The following is a 12,813-nucleotide window of genomic DNA, read 5'->3' as shown; positions in this document are numbered from 1 at the left end:
GCTTTTAGAATGGACCATCCTGGATATATTCTATGATGGTCTGTCTGAATTAGCTAAGATGTCATTGGATACTTCTACAGGTGGATCCATTCACCTAAAGAAAACGCCTGCAGAAGCTCAAGAACTTATTGACATGGTTGCTAATAACCAATTCATGTACACTTCAGAGAGGAATCCTGTGAGTAATGGGACGCCTCAGAAGAAGGGAGTTCTTGAAATTGATACTCTGAATGCCATATTGGCTCAGAATAAAATATTGACTCAGTAAGTCAATATGATTTCTCAGAGTCTGACTGGAATGCAAGCTACATCCAACAGTACTCAAGAGGCATCTTCTGAGGAAGAAGCTTATGATCCTGAGAACCCTGCAATAGCAGAGGTAAATTATATGGGTAAACCCTATGGGAACACCTATAACTCCTCATGGAGAAATCACCCAAATCTCTCATGGAAGGATCAACAAAGGCCTCAACAAGGCTTTAATAATGGTGAAAGAAACAGGTTTAGCAATAGCAAGCCTTTTCCATCATCCACTCAGCAACAGACAGAGAACTCTGAACAAAATACCTCTAATTTAGCAAACTTAGTCTCTGATCTATCTAAGGCCAATCCGAGTTTCATGAATGAAACAAGGTCCTCCATTAGAAATTTGGAGGCACAAGTGGGCCAGTTGAGTAAGAAGATCACTGAAACCCCTCCTAATGCTCTCCCAAGCAATACAGAAGAAAATCCAAAAGGAGAGTGCAAGGCCATTGATATAACCATCATGGCCGAATCCAAGGAGGAAGGGGAAGACGTGAATCCCAAGGAGGAAGACCTCCTGGGACGTCCAATGATCAACAAGGAGTTTCCCTTTGAGGAACCAAAGGACTCTAAGGCTCATCTAGAGACCATAGAGATTCCATTAAACCTCCTTATGCCCTTCATGAGCTCTGATGAGTATTCTTCTTTTGAAGAAAATGAGGATGTTACTGAAGAGCAAGTTGCCAAGTTCCTTGGTGCAATCATGAAGCTGAATGCCAATTTATTTGGTAGTGAGACTTGGGGAGATGAACCTCCCCTATTCACCAATGAACTAAATGCATTGGATCAACTGAGATTGCCTCAGAAGAAGCAGGATCCTGGAAAGTTCCTAATACCTTGCACCATAGGCACCATGACCTTTGAGAAGGCTCTATGTGACCTTGGGTCAGGAATAAACCTCATGCCACTCTCTGTAATGGAGAAATTGGGAATCTTTGAGGTACAAGCTGCTAAAATCTCATTAGAGATGGCAGACAATTCCAGAAAACAGGCTTATGGACAAGTAGAGGACGTGTTAGTAAAGGTTGAAGGACTTTACATCCCTGCTGATTTCATAATCCTGGATACTGGGAAGGATGAGGATGAATCCATCATTCTTGGAAGACCCTTCCTAGCCACAACAAGAGCTGTGATTAATGTTGACAGAGGTGAACTAGTCCTTCAATTGAATGAGGACCCCCTTGTGTTTAAAACTCAAGGTCATCCTTCTGTAAACATGGAAAAGAGGCACAGTAAGCTTTTCTCAGTACAGAGTCAACTAAAGCCCCCACAGTCAAACTCAAAGTTTGGTGTTGGGAGGCCTCAGCCAAACTCTAAGTTTGGGGTTGAACTCCCATATCCAAACTCTAAGTTTGGTGTTGGGAGTCTATAAAATTGACCTGATCACCTGTGTGGCTCCATGAGAGCCCACTGTCAAGCTATTGACATTAAAGAAGCGCTTGTTGGGAGGCAATCCAATTTTTATTTATCTAATTTTATTTTTATTTTATTGTTCTTTCATGTTTTATTAGGTTCATGATCATGTGGAGTCACAAAATAAAGAAAAAAATAAAAAACAGAATCAAAAACAGCAGAAGAAAAATCACACACTGGAGGAAGGGCTTACTGGCGTTTAAACGCTAGTAAGGAGTATCTGGCTGGCGTTCAACGCCAGAACAGAGCATGGATCTGGCGTTGAACGCCCAAAATAAGCAGCATCCTGGCGTTCAGATGCCAGGAATGCACACTGAGGAAAGCTGGCGCTGAACGCCAGAAACAAGCATAGAACTGGCGTTCAACGCCAGAAACATGCTGCATCTGGGCGCTGAACGCCCAGAACAAGCATCAATTCGGCGTTTACGCACCAGAATTGCATGCAAAGGCATTTTACAAGCCTAATTGGTGCAGGGATGTAAATCCTTGACACCTCAGGATCTGTGGACCCCACAGGATCATCTCAGGATCTGTGGACCCCACAGGATCCCCACATACTTCCACTCACCTTCCCTCCTCATAATCCTATATCACCCTTTCTCTCTCCATTCACAGTCATCCCTTCTGTTTTCCATTCACCACTCACATCCATACACCCCACCTACCTTCAAAAATTCAAAATCTCTTTCCCACCCAATCCCACCCATATAGCCGAATACACACATCCCTCCATCTCCTCTATATCTTCTTCTTCTTCTATTTTTTCTTCTTTCGCTCGAGGAAGAGCAACATTCTAAGTTTGGTGTGGTAAAAGCATAGCTTTTTTTTTTGTTTTTCCCTAACCATTGATGGCACCTAAGGCCAGAGAAACCTCTAGAAAGAGGAAAGGAAAGACAAAAGCTTCCACCTTCGAGTCATAGGAGATGGAGAGATTCATCTCAAGGGTCTATAGCTCAGTGGTAGAACATTTGACTGTAAATCAAGAGATCCCTGAGATACCTCAGGGGATACATTTTCCTCCACACAATTATTGGGAGCAACTAAGGGTGGAACATCAAGATCACTCCATCATCCTCCATGAAATTAGAGAAGATCAAAAAGCTATGATGGAGGAGCAACAAATACAAGGAAGAGACATAGAAGAGCTCAAGGACATCATTGGTTCCTCAAGAAGAAAACGCCACCATCACTAAGGTGGACTCATTCCTTGTTCTTAAATTTTCTGTTTTTTTCGTTTTCTTCTGTTAAATATTTATCTATGTTTGTGTCTTTATTACATGATCATTAGTGTCTAAGTATCCATGCCTTAAAGTAGTGAATATGAATCCATCACCTCTCTTAAATGAAAAATATTTTAATTCAAAAGAACAAGAAGTACGTGAGTTTCGAATTTATCCTTGAACTTAGTTTAATTATATTGATGTGGTGACAATGCTTTTTGTTTTCTGAATGAATGCTTGAACAGTGCATATGTCTTTTGAAGTTGTTGTTTACGAATGTTAAATATGTTGGCTCTTGAAAGAATGATGACAAGGAGACATGTTAGTTGATAATCTGAAAAATCATAAAAATGATTCTTGAAGCAAGAAAAAGCACTGAATACAAAAGCTTGCAGAAAAAAAAAATAGAAAAAGAAAAAAGCAAGCAGAAAAAGCCAAAAGCTCTTAAAACCAAAAGGCAAGAGCAAAAAGCCAATAGCCCTTAAAACCAAAAGGCAAGGGTAATAAAAAGGATCCCAAGGCTTTGAGCATCAGTGGATAGGAGGGCCTAAAGGAATAAAATCCTGGTCTAAGCGGCTAAACCAAGCTGTGCCTAACCATGTGCTTGTGGCGTGAAGGTGTCAAGTGAAAACTTGAGACTGAGCGGTTGAAGTCAAGGTCCAAAGCAAAAGAAGAGTGTGCTTAAGAACCCTGGACACCTCTAATTGGGGACTTTAGCAAAGCTGAGTCACAATCTGAAAAGGTTCACCCAATTATGTGTCTGTGGCATTTATGTATCTGGTGGTAATACTTGAAAATAAAGTGCTTAGGGCCACGGCCAAGACTCATAAAGTAGCTGTGTTCAAGAATCAACATACTGAACTAGGAGAATCAATAACACTATCTGAATTCTAAGTTCCTATATATGCCAATCATTCTGAACTTCAATGGATAAAGTGAGATGCCAAAACTATTCGAGAGGCAAAAAGCTACAAGTCCCGTTCATCTGATTGGAGCTATGTTTCATTGATAGTTTGGAATTTATAGTATATTCTCTTCTTTTTATCCTATTTGATTTTCAGTTGCTTGGGGACAAGCAACAATTTAAGTTTGGTGTTGTGATGAGCGGATAATTTATCCGCTTTTTTGCATTGTTTTTAGTATGTTTTTAGTAGGATCTAGTTACTTTTAGGGATGTTTTTATTAGTTTTTATCTTAAATTCACATTTCTGGACTTTACTATGAGTTTGTGTGCTTTTCCTGTGTGTTTTATCCAGAAGGACTGCTGATGCTGTTGGATTCTGACCTCCCTGCACTCAAAGTAGATTTTCTGGAGCTACAAAACTTCAAATGGCGCGCTCTCAATGGCGTTGAAAAGTAGACATCCAGGGCTTTCCATCAATATATAATAGTCCATACTTTGCCCGAGTTTAGGCAACGCAAAATGGGGTTGAACGCCAGTTCTACGCTGCAGTATGGAGTTAAACGCCAGAAACACGTCACGAACCAGAGTTGAACGCCAAAAACACGTTACAACCTAGCGTTCAACTCCAAAAGAAGCCTCTGCACGTGTAAACTTCAAGTTCAGCCGAAGCACACACCAAGTGGGCCCCGAAAGTGGATTTATGCATCAAGTACTTACTTCTGTAAACCCTAGAAACTAGTTTAGTATAAATAGGACTTTTTACTATTGTATTTACATCTTTAGTTTCATCTTTTGATCACGTTTGGGGGCTGGCTATTCGGCCATACCTAAACCTTTCACTTATGTATTTTTCAACGGTAGAGTTTCTGCACTCCATAGATTAAGGTGTGGAGCTCTATTGTTCCTCATGATTTAATGCAAAGTACTACTGTTTTACATTCAATTCAACTTATTCCGCTTCTAAGATATCCATTCGCACCCAAGAACATGATGAATGTGATGATTATATGACGCTCATCGTCATTCTCACTTATGAACGCGTGCCTGACAAACACTTCCGTTCTACATGCAAACAAGCTAGAATGAGTATCTCTTAGATATCTAATACAGGGGACCGAGTCCGAGATATTAGAATCTTCATGGTATAAGTTAGAACCCATGGATGGCCATTCCTGAGATCCGGAAAGTTTAAACCTTGTCTGTGGTATTCCGAGTAGGATCGGGGAATGGATGGCTGTGACGAACTTCAAACTCACGAATGCTGGGCGTAGTGACAGACGGAAAAGGAGGGTGAACCCTGTTCCAGTATGATCGAGAACCTCCAGATGATTAGTCGTGCCGTGACAGAGCATTTGGACCTTTTTCACAGAGAGGATGGGATGTAGCCATTGACAACGGTGATACCTTTTTCACAAGAAGGATTGGATGAAGACAGCAGAAAAGCAGAGGTTCAGAGGAACGAAAGCATCTCTATACACTTATCTGAAATTCTCTCCAATGAATTACATAAGTATTTCTATCTTTATTTTCTGTTTATTTATTATTATTATTCGAAAACTCCATTACCATTTGATATCCGCCTGACTGAGATTTACAAGATGACCATAGCTTGCTTCATACCAACAATCTCCGTGGGATCGACCCTTACTCATGTAAGGTTTTATTACTTGGACGACCCAGTGCACTTGCTGGTTAGTTGTATCGAAGTTGTGACAAATTATGAATTAAGATTAGAGCACCAAGTTTTTGGAGCCATTACCAGGGATCACAATTTCATGCACCAATACACCAGACTAAGACTGCCATGTCTGCAGTGAAGGAGGACTCGTGAGTGCTCAAAAAGACGTAATGAGACATAATCTGTGCCCATACTCGAGCCTCCAAGGTAAGTGCTGAAGTCGATATGCCCTTAGGTCAGGAACGATGGTATCCGTAGATCTATCTGCTGCCAGGTTGTGCTATAACTCTGAGAACGGCGTCCCAGTCAAATTGGTATGTCTGGCGCTTGAGTGAGGCTTCTTGGAATGCGTCCAATCCTTCTGGAGCAGGGGGGAGATCTAAAGCTTGTTGAATAGCCTCTTCAGTTATGGGGACTTGCTTCTGACGAACATAGACAGACTGCATGGTTGGCATGTGAAAGTTGGAGTAGAATTTTACTACCCATGAAAGATTAACCTGTCGTGGCTGTCTCCGTAAGAATCCCCATTGTCTTCGTTCGATGCGGGGCTCAATAAAGTCAGCAATGTGGGTTGGGAGGATGAGAAGGTGCTCATTGTTATAGTTCCTTGCTGCCAGGATGGGGAACATCTGCTCACAGTAGCAGTTAGTGATGCACGGAAAACTTGTCTCTCAACAAATCTCCCTTCGGCAAGTGTACCGAAGTTGTCGTCAAGTAAAAACTCACAATAGAGTGAGGTCGAATCCCACAGGGATTGATTGATCAAGCAACTTTAATTAGAAGAATGTTCTAGTTGAGCGAATCCAGGATTTGGGTTGAGAGTTGCAGAAAATTAAATGGCGGGAATGTAAATAACAGAAAAGTAAATGCTAGAATTAAAGGACTGGAAGTAAATGACTAAAAATAAATTGCAGAATTGTAAATGGGAATGGGGGATTTGCTCATAAAAGTAAATGGCAGAAATTAAAGAGAATGGGTAAGATCAGAGATGGGGAGTTCATTGGGCTTAGGAGATGTTGCAATTCTCCGGATCAAGTTCATTTTCATCTCTTCCTCAATCAATGCACTCATTGATCTCCTTGGCAATCTTAAGTGATTGAATTACAATTTCTTGCAATTCAATCTCTCAAATCTTGATCAATAGCCAATTCCTTGGTCAATTGCTCATGAGAAGAGATGAAGTATGGTCACTGATTATACCACATGCATTTCCCAAATCAAGTATTGAGAGGGTTATAGTCACATACCCATCCAAACCCAATTTGGTCCAGCATGAGAAAGCATTTCTAGCTTGATCTCTTCATTCCTCTTTCAAGGTTCAAAAGAGATCCAAGTTTGAATAGCTTCTCTTCCAAGATAACTACTCAATTGGATGAAGATCGAAAGCTTTCAAGTAAAATCAAAAGGAAAGATAGAAAAAGAATAATGAAAATTAGTATTGATCCATCAAATTACAACAGAGCTCCCTAACCCAATGAAAGGGGTTTAGTTGTTCATAGCTCTTGAAAATGAAAACAAAGATGGAGAATACATCATAAAACTAGAATTTGCAAAGAAAGTAAAATACAGAGAGTAGTTCTCTTTTTTTAGCCTCCAGAGCTTCTTTACAATTCAAAGCAACTCTTATATATACTACTCTTCTCAGCTTCTAGTTTACTCTTCAAGTCTTGGGCCTTTGGATCTTGAGTTTGAAGCAGTTCTTTTCTTCATTTGGGCTTGGCTTTACTTGTAGAGAGAAAGTGCTAAGTGGGCAGAGACTTCAGCTCAGGATGTTAGGCGTGTTAATATTTAGTAAGAATATAAGTTCGAGAACGTTAGTGACACTTAACATTGTCACTAACGTTCCAATGCACCCCTTTGCCTTACGTTAAAACCCACGTTAACTAGGTTAACGTGGCTTTTAACGTTGCCTTGTTAATCCTTCGAGAACGTTAGTGACACTCAACATTGTCACTAACGTTCCAGTGTGCCCCTTCTTGTTTCACGTTAAAGTCCACGTTAACTAGGTTAACGTGGCTTCTAACGTGGTCCTTGCCAACCTTCGAGAACGTTAGTGACACTCAACATTGTCACTAACGTTCCAATGTGCCCCTGGGTCTCACGTTAGAGTCCACGTTAACTAGGTTAACGTGGCCTCTAACGTGGCCATCTTTAGCCATCCCAACGTTAGTGACAATGTTGAGTGTCACTAACGTTGGCTCATCCTTCATTCCTCATCGTTAGCTTCCACGTTAACTAAGTTAACGTGGAGGTTAACGTGACTCTTGGGGGTTGTGTGGTTGCTTCAACGTTAGTGACAATGTTGAGTGTCACTAACGTTGTCGACAACTCTTCATCCTTTACGTTAGTTCCCACGTTAACCAAGTTAACGTGGGAGTTAACGTGGTACTTTGCACCATAGGCCAACGTTAGTGACAATGTTGAGTGTCACTAACGTTGGCTTCTCTTCCCCCCCCTTAACGTTAGAGGCCACGTTAACTAGGTTAACGTGGCTTCTAACATGGCCACTTATGAGTAATTGCCAACGTTAGTGACAATGTTAAGTGTCACTAACGTTGGCTCAACTTCTCTTCTCAACGTTAGAGTTCACGTTAACTTAGTTAACGTGAGTCTCTAACGTGGGCATTGATGGCTTTTTGAGAATGTTATTGGCAATCACTTTTCTCATTAATCTTGCAAGTTACCTCCCCTTTTCTTGCTTCCTTTTTGGTCCTGAAATCAACCAATAAAGTGCATCAAAGCTCTAGTCCAAGTCATGAGTAATGCAACATAATATTTGTCACTAAACTTATGCAAAATCCTCTTGAAATTATGTAAAATGCACAATGTATGCTTGAATCAAGGCATAAGTGAATATTTACCCAAAACTAGCTTATTTCCTAAAGAAATGTATGAAACTATCCTAAAAGCAGTAAAGAAAAGGTCAGTGAAACTGGCCAAGATGCCCTGGCATCAGTTAGGAAACCGCACAGTATCCTTTGTTGGGAAAGCTTTTTCTTTTTAATCGACCTTAACGATCCTCTTGATTCTTTTTCTTGAGGGTTTCACCGTTGTGGAAGATGGCTCTGCCACTAATGCTCTTTTTGTTCCTCTCCTTGCTGGTGGTTTGGGAGTAGCTTTCTCTTTACCTTTCTTGGTGGCCATCCTGAAAAAGGGAAAAGAAAGTAATATGTAAAGCTAAGGGTTCGAGTAAGGGAGCGAACAATATGGGTGGTAATCAATGCACGATAAATAAGTATGTCATTAACACATGGTCTAGACTACATGTGAAAAGTTCATCAAAGCTAAGGTAATATAGTAAGTGCATGTGATGGCAATTAAATGCAAGATGTTTATTGGCATGCCGGTAAAGGCATGAGTAGCATAGATCAAGCATTCAATGTCCAAGTTAGATTACCACATCATTCAAACTAACAATCTGTTTGTATTGACCATTATATTTTAATCAATAAAATATAAAAGGGATTTTGTGAAAAACAGGCATTAAAGTAGTAGGATAACATAAAAGTAGTGCATGATGCCATACGGGCTTTTTCACAAACACATAGCATGCATGGTAAATATGTTTTTGAAAATATAAAATAGAACATGCAAGTAACCCTTTAAGAAGTAATATTAATTGTCAAACAATTCCATGATAATCCACAAGTAAAATATAGAAAATAATGACCCAAATAAATTTCCAACACCAATTAAAGGAATAAAAAGAAAAAAGGAAAGAAAAAGAAAAAGAAAATATAGATAAAGAAAGTGAAAAGAAAAGGAAGAAGAAAACATAAATAAAAATAAGAATAATAATGGAAAAGCAAAGAAGGGAAGAAGAAAGGAAAAACCTTGATAATGGTGGTGAAAAAGAGGAAGTAGAAAGTGAGAAAGAAGTAAGAAGGAGGAAGGGAGAAGAAAGAAATAAGAAAGGATAAGAAAAATTAGGATTTGGGGAAGAAAAGATAAAATATTTGGCTGACCTGGATAAGTTGTGCGCCGCATGTGACGCGGACGCGTGAGTGACGCGGTCGCGTGGGGTGCGGTGTTTTCAAGTGACACGAACGCGTGGGGCACACGGTCGCGTGAGTTGATTTGTGCTATTGGCGCGAGAGCAGCCTCGCGTTCGCGCAACTCTCTATTTGAAACTTATTTTGCCAAAATTTAAGGTGACGCGATCGTGTGGGTGACGCGATCGCGTGAATGGCCATATTTTGAAAATGACACGAACGGGTGGGGCATGCGGTCACGTGATAGGGCTGATGCTCCTAGCATAATTCCAGCCCCACTCCATCATAACTCTCTGCTATACACCTCTTTTACGTCGATTTTTATGGGCACGCGTTCGCGTGGGTGACGCGGACGTGTGAGAGGCTTATTTTCCAAATGACGCGGTCGCGTGGGCCTGTTTGTGCCTAAGGCACGTCTCCAGCCACACTTTCGCGTGACTTTCTGTTCAGTTTTCTTTTCTTCCTAATGCACTTGTGACGCGGACGCGTCAGCGACGCTGCCGCGTCTCGTGCGTATTTTTTTTTTTTTATTGATTATGTAGAATGCTAATGTAAACTATATGCAGCTATATGCAGGGATGATGAGAAGGGTCATTAACATCGGAAAAATAAAATAAAGTGAAAATAAAGCTAAGACTGAAACGGAACGATCATACCATGGTGGGTTGTCTCCCACCTAGCACTTTGCTTTTACGTCCTTAAGTTGGACGCTCTTTAGGCTCATTCTGCCTCTGTTGGTGGGTCTTCCAAGAGGAAGACCTCTAGTTCCTTGTGATTCCTCATCTTCTCACCATGATATAGCTTCAGGCGATGTCCATTGACCTTTAGAAATTTGGAGCTAGAAGGATGACGCAGGTGGAAAACTCCGTATGGCTCTGCCTTTTCTACTCTGTAGGGACCTTCCCATCTTGATCTCAGTTTACCTGGCATAAGCCTCAGCCTAGAGTTATATAGAAGAACTAGCTCCCCTGGTCTGAATTCTCTCTTTTTTATATGCTTGTCATGGACAACCTTCATCTTTTATTTGTATCTCCTAGAGTTATCATATGCTTCTAGGCGAAGGTTTTCCAGCTCTGCTAGTTGCAGCTTTCTTTCAGCACCAGCTTCCTCAAAATTCATGTTGCACTCCCTCACAGCCCAGAAAGCCTTGTGTTCCACCTCTACTGGAAGGTGGCAAGCCTTTCCGTATACCAAGAGGAAGGGGCTCATCCCAATGGGTGTCTTGTATGCTATTCTATATGCCCAGAGTACATCTTGTAGCCTGGCACTCCAGTCCTTCCTTTGAGGTTTTACTATCTTTTCCAGAATACATTTAATCTTTCTGTTAGAGACTTCTGCTTGCCCATTGGTTTGGGGATGGTAAGCTGTTCCTACTTTGTGAATTATCTCATGCTTCTTCAGTAATCCTGTTAGTCTGCTGTTACAGAAGTGGGTGCCTTGATCGCTCATGATTGCTCGTGGTGATCCAAAGCGACAAATAATATAGTTTCTAACAAAGGAAATGATGAGCGGATAATTTATACGCTTTTTGGCATTGTTTTTAGTATGTTTTCAGTATGATTTAGTTAGTTTTTAATATATTTTTGTTAGTTTTTAATTAAAAATCATATTTCTAGACTTTACTATGAGTTTGTGTGTTTTTCTGTGATTTCAGGTATTTTTTGGCTGAAATTGAGGGACTTGAGCAAAAATCAGATTCAAAGGTTGAAGAAGGACTGCAGATGCTATTGGATTCTGACCTCCCTGCACTCAAAGTAAATTTTCTGGAGCTACAAAACTCCAAATGGCGCGCTTCTAATTGAGTTGGAAAGTAGACATCCAGGGCTTTCCAGCAATATATAATAGTTCATACTTTGAATAAGGATTGACGATGTAAACTTGCGTTCAACGCCAGTTCCATGCTGCAGTCTGGCGTCCAGCGCCAGAAACAAGCTGCAAAGTGGAGCTCAATGCTAGAAACATGTTACAAACTGACATTCAACTCCAAGAATGACCTCTCCACGTGTAAACTTCAAGCTCAGTCCAAACACACACCAAGTGGGCCCCAGAAGTGGATTTATGCATCAATTACTTACTTCTGTAAACCCTAGTAGCTAGTTTAGTATAAATAGGACTTTTTACTATTGTATTGAAGGAGGAGATAATCATTTGATCATCTTTTGATCCTTTGATCATGTTTGGGGGCTGGCCATTTGGCCATGCCTGAACCTTCATCACTTATGTATTTTCAACGGTAGAGTTTCTGCACTCCATAGATTAAGGTGTGGAGCTCTGCTGTTCCTCATGATTTAATACAAAGTACTACTGTTTTTCTATTCAATTCAACTTATTCCGCTTCTAAGATATCCATTCGCACCCAAGAACATGATGAATGTGATGATTATGTGACGCTCATCATCATTCTCACTTATGAACGCGTGCCTGACAAACACTTCTGTTCTACATGCAAACAAGCTAGAATGAGTATCTCTTAGATATCTAATACAGAGGACCGAGTCTGAGATATTAGAATCTTCGTGGTATAAGTTAGAACCCATGGATGGCCATTCCTGAGATCCGGAAAGTCTAAACCTTGTCTGTGGTATTTCGAGTAGGATCTGGGAAGGGATGGCTGTGACGAACTTCAAACTCGCGAGTGCTGGGTGTAGTGACAGACGCAAAAGGAGGGTGAATCCTATTCTAGTATGATCGAGAACCTCTAGATTTTAATAAAAATTGTTAGAGTTGACTCTGATAGTATCTCCCCCCCATTTCTTGAATTCCTGCTTTTATCAAAAACTGTTGTGGAGACGGGATTTGAACCCGTGACCTCAAGGTTATGAGCCTTGCGAGCTACCAAGCTGCTCTACCCCGCGTTAAAGAGAAGAATTGACAACTAATACAGAGTTATTAGACAAAGAGATTTTGGGGATCTAAAATTGGATGATCCATTTTGCTCTTTTTTTTAAAAAATTTATAAACAATTTTGTTCTTGCATTTAAAATCCCTAGAACCTGAAAAAAATGATTTTGCCATTTTTTTTTAGTTTTTAGTTTCGTTAAAATGGGATGAAAGAAGGCAAATGGATTTCGGGTAATAGCCGTGCCGTGACAGAGCATTTGGACCTTTTTCACAGAGAGGATGGGATGTAGCCATTGACAACGGTGATGCCTTACAGAAAGCTTGCCATGGAAAGGAGTAGGAATGATTGGATGAAGACAGCAGGAAAGCAGAGGTTCAGAGGAATGAAAGCATCTCTATACGCTTATCTGAAATTCTCACCAATGATTTACATAAGTATTTCTATCTTTATTTTCTGTTTAT

The 12,813-nt window shown here is 40.5% G+C and overlaps 1 non-coding gene across 1 annotated transcript; it reads right to left on the bottom strand.

Moving 5' to 3' along the window:
• Positions 1–12,291: 12,291 nt before the first annotated feature.
• Positions 12,292–12,365, bottom strand: TRNAM-CAU (transfer RNA methionine (anticodon CAU)). The gene has a single exon. It is a non-coding gene; the product is annotated as a tRNA-Met (tRNA).
• Positions 12,366–12,813: the final 448 nt, after the last annotated feature.

The sequence above is a fragment of the Arachis ipaensis genome, chromosome B8, assembly GCF_059453495.1.
Source record: "Arachis ipaensis isolate K30076 ecotype BB chromosome B8, ASM5945349v1, whole genome shotgun sequence".
In the NCBI taxonomy this organism is placed as follows: Eukaryota; Viridiplantae; Streptophyta; class Magnoliopsida; order Fabales; family Fabaceae; genus Arachis; species Arachis ipaensis.
The sequence above is the reverse complement of the archived record's forward strand: the minus strand, read 5'-3'. Positions and strand labels throughout refer to the sequence as shown.